We start from the raw sequence: 9,278 nt of genomic DNA, 5'->3' as shown, positions 1-9,278 counted from the left end.
TGTACTTCAACAAAATTGTCTTCCTATATATTGTCTTTTTGGAAACAAATAAATTCTTACTATACAATACATAGTCTTTTTTTAATTACAAAAACGGCCTAACATTATCTTTATTTTTAACAAACAGCCTTACTATGGTCTTTTTGGTTTAAAAAAGACCACCCTGAATTAGTGGCCAGCCAATCGCAGAGCACAAGGAGACAAAGGACAACCATGCACACTCACACCCATGCCTAGGGGCAATTTAGAGTGTCCAATCAGCCTAACTTGCATGTGTTTGGCATGTAGGATGAAACCGGAGTACCCGGAGGAAACCCATGCAGAACATGCCAACTCCACACAGGTGGACGTGACCTAGATTTGAACCCAGGACCCCAGAGCTGTGAGGCCGACCCGCTAAACACTCGCTCCACAGGGGCGCCCCATTATAGTAAGGCTTTTTTGTTAAAAATAAAGACAATGTATACATGGTCTTGATTTTTTAATAAAAAAGCCTTACTATACATGGTCTTTTGAGTGGTTAGCGCGTCAGCCTCACAACTCTGGGGTCCTGGGTTCAAATCCAGGTCACGTCCACCTGTGTGGAGTTGGCATGTTCTGCATGGGTTTCCTCCGAGTACTCCGGTTTCCTCCCACATTCCAAAAACATGCATGGTAGGCTGATTGGACACTCTAAATTGCCCCTAGGCATGGGTGTGAGTGTGCATGGTTGTCCTTTGTCTCCTTGTGGCCTGCGATCGGCTGGCCACCAATTCAGGGTGTCCCCCGCCTCTGGCCCGGAGTCAGCTGGGATTGGCTTCAGCACCCCTCACAACCCTAATGAGGATATAGCGATTCAGAAAATGAGATGAAATGAGAAGCCTTACTGTACATGGTCTTATTCTTAACAAAAAAGCCTTACTATACATGGTCATTTTAAAAAAATAAATACTATACTATGTCGTTTTTAAAGAAAAAAAGCCTCACTATAGTATGTCGTTTTTTAAAGAAATAAAGGGTTACTATACTATGTCGTTTTTAAGAAAAAAAGCCTTACTATACTATGTCGTCTTTTAAAATAAAAAGCCTTACTATACTATGTCGTTTTTAAAGAAATAAAGCCTTACTATACTATGTCATTTTTTAAGAAAAAAAGCCTTACTATACTATGTCGTTTTTTAAGATAAGCCTTACTATACTATGTCGTCTTTTAAAATAAAAAGTCTTACTATACTATGTCGTTTTTTAAATAAAAAAGCCTTACTTTACGGTGTCGTTTTTTAAGATAAAAAGCCTTACTATACTATGTCGTTTTTGAAGAAAAATAGCCTTACTATACTATGCCGTTTTTTGAGAAAAAAAGCCTTCCTATACTATGTCGTTTTTTAAGAAAAAGCCTTACTATACTATGTCGTTTTTTAAGATAAAAAGCCTTACTATACTATGCCGTTTTTTGAGAAAAAAAGCCTTACTATACTATGTCGTTTTTTTAAGAAAAAAAAGCCTTACTATAGTATGTCATTTTTTAAAAATAAAAAGCCTTACTATACTATGTCGTTTTTGAAGAAAAATAGCCTTACTATACTATGCCGTTTTTTAAGAAAAAAAGCCTTACTATACTATGTTGTTTTTTAAGATAAGCCTTACTATAGTATGTCATTTATTAAGATAAAAAGCCTTACTATACTATATCGTTTTTTAAATAAAAAAGCCTTACTATACTATGTCGTTTTTTAAAATAAAAAGCCTTACTTTACTATGTCGTTTTTAGGGGGAAAAAGCCTTACTATACTATGTCAATTTTTAGGGGGAAAAAGCCTTACTATACTATGTCGTTTTTAAAGAAAAAAGCCTTACTATACTATGTCGTTTTTAAAGAAAAAAGCCTTACTATACTATGTCGTTTTTTAGGGAAAAAAAGCCTTACTATACTATGTCGTTTTTTTAGGAAAAAAAGGCCTTACTATAGTATGTCATTTTTTTAAGATAAAAGGCCTTACTATACTATGTCGTTTTTTAAGAAAAAAAGCCTTACTATACTATGTCGTTTTTTAAGAAAAAAAGCCATACTATACTATGTCGTTTTTTGAGAAAAAAATCCTTACTATACTATGTCGTTTTTTAGGAAAAAAGCCTTACTATACTATGTCGTTTTTAAAGAAAAAAGCCTTACTATACTATGTCGTTTTTTAAGGAAAAAAGCCTTACTATACTATGTCGTTTTTTAGGAAAAAAGCCTTACTATACTATGTCGTTTTTAAAGAAAAAAGCCTTACTATACTATGTCGTTTTTTAGGAAAAAAGCCTTACTATACTATGTCGTTTTTAAACAAAAAAGCCTTACTATACTATGTCGTTTTTTAGGGAAAAAAGCCTTACTATACTATGTCGTTTTTTAGGGAAAAAAGCCTTACTATACTATGTCGTTTTTAAAGAAAAAAGCCTTACTATACTATGTCAATTTTTAGGGGGAAAAAGCCTTACTATACTATGTCGTTTTTAAAGAAAAAAGCCTTACTATACTATGTCGTTTTTAAAGAAAAAAGCCTTACTATACTATGTCGTTTTTTAGGGAAAAAAAGCCTTACTATACTATGTCGTTTTTTTAGGAAAAAAGCCTTACTATACTATGTCGTTTTTTAGGGAAAAAAGTCTTACTATACTATGTCGTTTTTTTAGGAAAAAAGTCTTACTATACTATGTCGTTTTTTTAGTAAAAAAGCCTTACTATACTATGTCGTTTTTTTAGGAAAAAAGCCTTACTATACTATGTCGTTTTTTAGGAAAAAAGCCTTACTATACTATGTCGTTTTTTTAGGAAAAAAGCCTTACTATACTATGTCGTTTTTAAAGAAAAAAGCCTTACTATACTATGTCGTTTTTTAAGAAGAAAAGCCTTACTATACTATGTTGTTTTTTAGGGAAAAAAGCCTTACTATACTATGTCGTTTTTTAGGAAAAAAGCCTTACTATACTATGTCGTTTTTTTAGGAAAAAAGCCTTACTATACTATGTCGTTTTTTTAGGAAAAAAGCCTTACTATACTATGTCGTTTTTTAGGAAAAAAGTCTTACTATACTATGTCGTTTTTAAAGAAAAAAGCCTTACTATACTATGTCGTTTTTAAACAAAAAAGCCTTACTATACTATGTCGTTTTTTAGGGAAAAAAGCCTTACTATACTATGTCGTTTTTTAAGAAAAAAAGCCTTACTATACTATGTCGTTTTTTAGGGGAAAAAAGCCTTACTATACTATGTCGTTTTTTAAGAAAAAAAGCCTTACTATACTATGTCGTTTTTTAGGAAAAAAGCCTTACTATACTATGTAGTTTTTTTTAGGAAAAAAGCCTTACTATACTATGTCGTTTTTTAGGGAAAAAAGCCTTACTATACTATGTCGCTTTTTAGGGGGAAAAAGCCTTACTATACTATGTCGTTTTTAAAGAAAAAAGCCTTACTATACTATGTCGTTTTTAAAGAAAAAAGCCTTACTATACTATGTCGTTTTTAAAGAAAAAAGCCTTACTATACTATGTCGTTTTTTAGGGAAAAAAGCCATACTATACTATGTCGTTTTTTAGGGAAAAAAGCCTTACTATACTATGTCGTTTTTTAGGGAAAAAAGCCTTACTATACTATGTCGTTTTTTTAGGAAAAAAGCCTTACTTTACTATGTCGTTTTTAGGGGGAAAAAGCCTTACTATACTATGTCAATTTTTAGGGGGAAAAAGCCTTACTATACTATGTCGTTTTTAAAGAAAAAAGCCTTACTATACTATGTCGTTTTTAAAGAAAAAAGCCTTACTATACTATGTCGTTTTTTAGGGAAAAAAAGCCTTACTATACTATGTCGTTTTTTTAGGAAAAAAGCCTTACTATACTATGTCGTTTTTTAGGGAAAAAAGTCTTACTATACTATGTCGTTTTTTTAGGAAAAAAGTCTTACTATACTATGTCGTTTTTTTAGTAAAAAAGCCTTACTATACTATGTCGTTTTTTTAGGAAAAAAGCCTTACTATACTATGTCGTTTTTTAGGAAAAAAGCCTTACTATACTATGTCGTTTTTTTAGGAAAAAAGCCTTACTATACTATGTCGTTTTTAAAGAAAAAAGCCTTACTATACTATGTCGTTTTTTAAGAAGAAAAGCCTTACTATACTATGTTGTTTTTTAGGGAAAAAAGCCTTACTATACTATGTCGTTTTTTAGGAAAAAAGCCTTACTATACTATGTCGTTTTTTTAGGAAAAAAGCCTTACTATACTATGTGGTTTTTTTAGGAAAAAAGCCTTACTATACTATGTCGTTTTTTAGGAAAAAAGTCTTACTATACTATGTCGTTTTTAAAGAAAAAAGCCTTACTATACTATGTCGTTTTTAAACAAAAAAGCCTTACTATACTATGTCGTTTTTTAGGGAAAAAAGCCTTACTATACTATGTCGTTTTTTAAGAAAAAAAGCCTTACTATACTATGTCGTTTTTTAGGGGAAAAAAGCCTTACTATACTATGTCGTTTTTTAAGAAAAAAAGCCTTACTATACTATGTCGTTTTTTAGGAAAAAAGCCTTACTATACTATGTAGTTTTTTTTAGGAAAAAAGCCTTACTATACTATGTCGTTTTTTAGGGAAAAAAGCCTTACTATACTATGTCGCTTTTTAGGGGGAAAAAGCCTTACTATACTATGTCGTTTTTAAAGAAAAAAGCCTTACTATACTATGTCGTTTTTAAAGAAAAAAGCCTTACTATACTATGTCGTTTTTAAAGAAAAAAGCCTTACTATACTATGTCGTTTTTTAGGGAAAAAAGCCATACTATACTATGTCGTTTTTTAGGGAAAAAAGCCTTACTATACTATGTCGTTTTTTTAGGAAAAAAGCCTTACTTTACTATGTCGTTTTTAGGGGGAAAAAGCCTTACTATACTATGTCAATTTTTAGGGGGAAAAAGCCTTACTATACTATGTCGTTTTTAAAGAAAAAAGCCTTACTATACTATGTCGTTTTTAAAGAAAAAAGCCTTACTATACTATGTCGTTTTTTAGGGAAAAAAAGCCTTACTATACTATGTCGTTTTTTTAGGAAAAAAGCCTTACTATACTATGTCGTTTTTTAGGGAAAAAAGCCTTACTATACTATGTCGTTTTTTTAGGAAAAAAGCCTTACTATACTATGTCGTTTTTTTAGGAAAAAAGCCTTACTATACTATGTCGTTTTTTAGGAAAAAAGCCTTACTATACTATGTCGTTTTTTTAGGAAAAAAGCCTTACTATACTATGTCGTTTTTTAGGGAAAAAAGCCTTACTATACTATGTCGTTTTTTTAGGAAGAAAGCCTTACTATACTATGTCGTTTTTTTAGGAAAAAAGCCTTAATATACTATGTCGTTTTTTAGGAAAAAAGCCTTACTATACTATGTCGTTTTTTTGGGAAAAAAGCCTTACTATACTATGTAGTTTTTAAAGAAAAAAGCCTTACTATACTATGTCGTTTTTTAGGGGAAAAAAGCCTTACTATACTATGTCGTTTTTAAAGAAAAAAGCCTTACTATACTATGTCGTTTTTTAAGAAAAAAAGCCTTACTATACTATGTCGTTTTTTAGGGAAAAAAGCCTTACTATACTATGTCGTTTATTAGGAAAAAAGCCTTACTATACTATGTCGTTTTTTTAGGAAAAAAGCCTTACTATACCATGTCGTTTTTTAGGGAAAAAAGCCTTACTATACTATGTCGTTTTTTTAGGAAAAAAAGCCTTACTATACTATGTCGTTTTTTAAGGAAAAAAGCCTTACTATACTATGTCGTTTTTTAGGAAAAAAGCCTTACTATACTATGTCGTTTTTTTAGAAAAAAAGCCTTATTATACTATGTCGTTTTTTTAGGAAAAAAGCCTTACTATACTATGTCGTTTTTTAGGGGAAAAAAGCCTTACTATACTATGTCGTTTTTTTAGGAAAAAAGCCTTACTATACTATGTCGTTTTTTTTTAGGAAAAAAGCCTTACTATACTATGTCGTTTTTTAGGAAAAAAGCCTTACTATACTATGTCGTTTTTAGGGGAAAAAAGTCTTACTATACTATGTCGTTTTTAAAGAAAAAAGCCTTACTATACTATGTCGTTTTTTAAGAAAAAAAGCCATACTATACTATGTCGTTTTTTAGGGAAAAAAGCCTTACTATACTATGTCGTTTTTAGGAAAAAAGCCTTACTATACTATGTCGTTTTTTTTTTGAAAAAGCCTTACTATACTATGTCGTTTTTTAGGGGGAAAAAGCCTTACTATACTATGTCGTTTTTAAAGAAAAAAGCCTTACTCTACTATGTCGTTTTTTAGGGGGAAAAAGCCTTACTATACTATGTCGTTTTTAAAGAAAAAAGCCTTACTCTACTATGTCGTTTTTTAGGGGGAAAAAGCCTTACTATACTATGTCGTTTTTAAAGAAAAAAGCCTTACTATACTATGTCGTTTTTTAAGAAAAAAAGCCTTACTATACTATGTCGTTTTTTAGGGAAAAAAGCCTTACTATACTATGTCGTTTTTTTAGGAAAAAAAGCCTTACTATACTATGTCGTTTTTATGGGGAAAAAAGTCTTACTATACTATGTCGTTTTTAAAGAAAAAAGCCTTACTATACTATGTCGTTTTTAAAGAAAAAAGCCTTACTATACTATGTCGTTTTTTAGGAAAAAAGCCTTACTATACTATGTCGTTTTTTAGGAAAAAAGCCTTACTATACTATGTCGTTTTTAGGGGGAAAAGCCTTACTATACTATGTCGTTTTTTAGGGGAAAAAAGCCTTACTATACTATGTCGTTTTTAAAGAAAAAAGCCTTACTATACTATGTCGTTTTTTAGGGGGAAAAAGCCTTACTATACTATGTCGTTTTTAAAGAAAAAAGCCTTACTATACTATGTCGTTTTTTAGGGGGAAAAAGCCTTACTATACTATGTCGTTTTTAAAGAAAAAAGCCTTACTATACTATGTCGTTTTTTAAGAAAAAAAGCCTTACTATACTATGTCGTTTTTTAGGGAAAAAAGCCTTACTATACTATGTCGTTTTTTTAGGAAAAAAGCCTTACTATACTATGTCGTTTTTATGGGGAAAAAAGTCTTACTATACTATGTCGTTTTTAAAGAAAAAAGCCTTACTATACTATGTCGTTTTTAAAGAAAAAAGCCTTACTATACTATGTCGTTTTTTAGGGAAAAAAGCCTTACTATACCTTGTCGTTTTTTAGGAAAAAAGCCTTACTATACTATGTCGTTTTTTTTAGGAAAAAAGCCTTACTATACTATGTCGTTTTTAAAGAAAAAAGCCTTACTATACTATGTCGTTTTTTAGGAAAAAAGCCTTACTATACTATGTCGTTTTTTAGGAAAAAAGCCTTACTATACTATGTCGTTTTTAGGGGGAAAAGCCTTACTATACTATGTCGTTTTTTAGGGGAAAAAAGCCTTACTATACTATGTCGTTTTTAAAGAAAAAAGCCTTACTATACTATGTCGTTTTTAGGGGGAAAAAGCCTTACTATACTATGTCGTTTTTTAAGAAAAAAAGCCTTACTATACTATGTCGTTTTTTAGGAAAAAAGCCTTACTATACTATGTCGTTTTTTTAGGAAAAAAGCCTTACTATACTATGTCGTTTTTTAGAGAAAAAAGCCTTACTATACTATGTCGTTTTTTTAGGAAAAAAGCCTTACTATACTATGTCGTTTTTTTTAGGAAAAAAGCCTTACTATACTATGTCGTTTTTAAAGAAAAAAGCCTTACTATACTATGTCGTTTTTTAAGAAAAAAAGCCTTACTATACTATGTCGTTTTTTAGGGAAAAAAGCCTTACTATACTATGTCGTTTTTTAGGAAAAAAGCCTTACTATACTATGTCGTTTTTTTAGGAAAAAAGCCTTACTATACTATGTCGTTTTTAGGGGGAAAAAGCCTTACTATACTATGTCGTTTTTAAAGCAAAAAGCCTTACTATACTATGTCGTTTTTAAAGAAAAAAGCCTTACTATACTATGTCGTTTTTAAAGAAAAAAGCCTTACTATACTATGTCGTTTTTTTTTAGGAAAAAAAGCCTTACTATACTATGTCGTTTTTTAAGAAAAAAAAGCCTCACTATACTGTCGTTTTTTAGGAAAAAAGCCTTACTATACTATGTCGTTTTTTTAGGAAAAAAGCCTTACTATACTGTGTCGTTTTTTTTTAGGAAAAAAGCCTTACTATACTATGTTGTTTTTTAAGAAAAAAAAAGTCTCACTATACTGTCGTTTTTTAGGAAAAAAGCCTTACTATACTATGTCGTTTTTAAAGAAAAAAACCTTACTATAGTATGTCGTTTTTAAGAAAAAAAGCCTTACTATACTATGTCGTTTTTTTTAGGAAAAAAGCCTTATTATACTATGTCGTTTTTTTAGGAAAAAAGCCTTACTATACTATGTCGTTTTTTTAGGGGAAAAAAGCCTTACTATACTATGTCGTTTTTTTTAGGAAAAAAGCCTTACTATACTATGTCGTTTTTTTTTAGGAAAAAAGCCTTACTATACTATGTCGTTTTTTAGGATAAAAGCCTTACTATACTATGTCGTTTTTTAAGAAAAAAAGCCTTACTATACTATGTCGTTTTTAAAGAAAAAAGCCTCACTATACTATGTCGTTTTTTAGGGGAAAAAAGCCTTACTATACTATGTCGTTTTTAAAGAAAAAAGCCTTACTATACTATGTCGTTTTTTTTAGGAAAAAAGCCTTACTATACTATGTCGTTTTTTAGGAAAAAAGCCTTACTATACTATGTCGTTTTTTAGGAAAAAAGCCTTACTATACTATGTCAATTTTTAGGGGGAAAAAGCCTTACTATACTATGTCGTTTTTAAAGAAAAAAGCCTTACTATACTATGTCGTTTTTAAAGAAAAAAGCCTTACTATACTATGTCGTTTTTTAGGGAAAAAAAGCCTTACTATACTATGTCGTTTTTTTAGGAAAAAAGCCTTACTATACTATGTCGTTTTTTAGGGAAAAAAGTCTTACTATACTATGTCGTTTTTTTAGGAAAAAAGTCTTACTATACTATGTCGTTTTTTTAGTAAAAAAGCCTTACTATACTATGTCGTTTTTTAGGAAAAAAGCCTTACTATACTATGTCGTTTTTTAGGAAAAAAGCCTTACTATACTATGTCGTTTTTAGGGGGAAAAGCCTTACTATACTATGTCGTTTTTTAGGGGAAAAAAGCCTTACTATACTATGTCGTTTTTAAAGAAAAAAGCCTTACTATACTATGTCGTTTTTTAGGGG

The 9,278-nt window shown here is 30.4% G+C and overlaps 2 protein-coding genes across 4 annotated transcripts in view; one reads left to right on the top strand and one right to left on the bottom strand.

Annotated features, from left to right (window-relative positions):
- Positions 1-54, top strand: part of LOC144088324 (endoplasmic reticulum transmembrane helix translocase-like) — a 3,789-nt gene extending 3,735 nt beyond the window's left edge. Inside the window, exon 6 of the mRNA XM_077618660.1 lies at positions 1-54. This exon is cut by the window's left edge and continues 826 nt beyond it. The gene's annotated coding sequence lies outside the window, so the exon portion shown is untranslated.
- The window catches only part of LOC144088027 (uncharacterized), a 162,465-nt gene that overhangs the window by 951 nt on the left and 152,236 nt on the right, over positions 1-9,278 (bottom strand). The window lies entirely within an intron of this gene.

This window comes from Stigmatopora argus, chromosome 14 (genome assembly GCF_051989625.1).
Source record: "Stigmatopora argus isolate UIUO_Sarg chromosome 14, RoL_Sarg_1.0, whole genome shotgun sequence".
In the NCBI taxonomy this organism is placed as follows: Eukaryota; Metazoa; Chordata; class Actinopteri; order Syngnathiformes; family Syngnathidae; genus Stigmatopora; species Stigmatopora argus.
The sequence above is the reverse complement of the archived record's forward strand: the minus strand, read 5'-3'. Positions and strand labels throughout refer to the sequence as shown.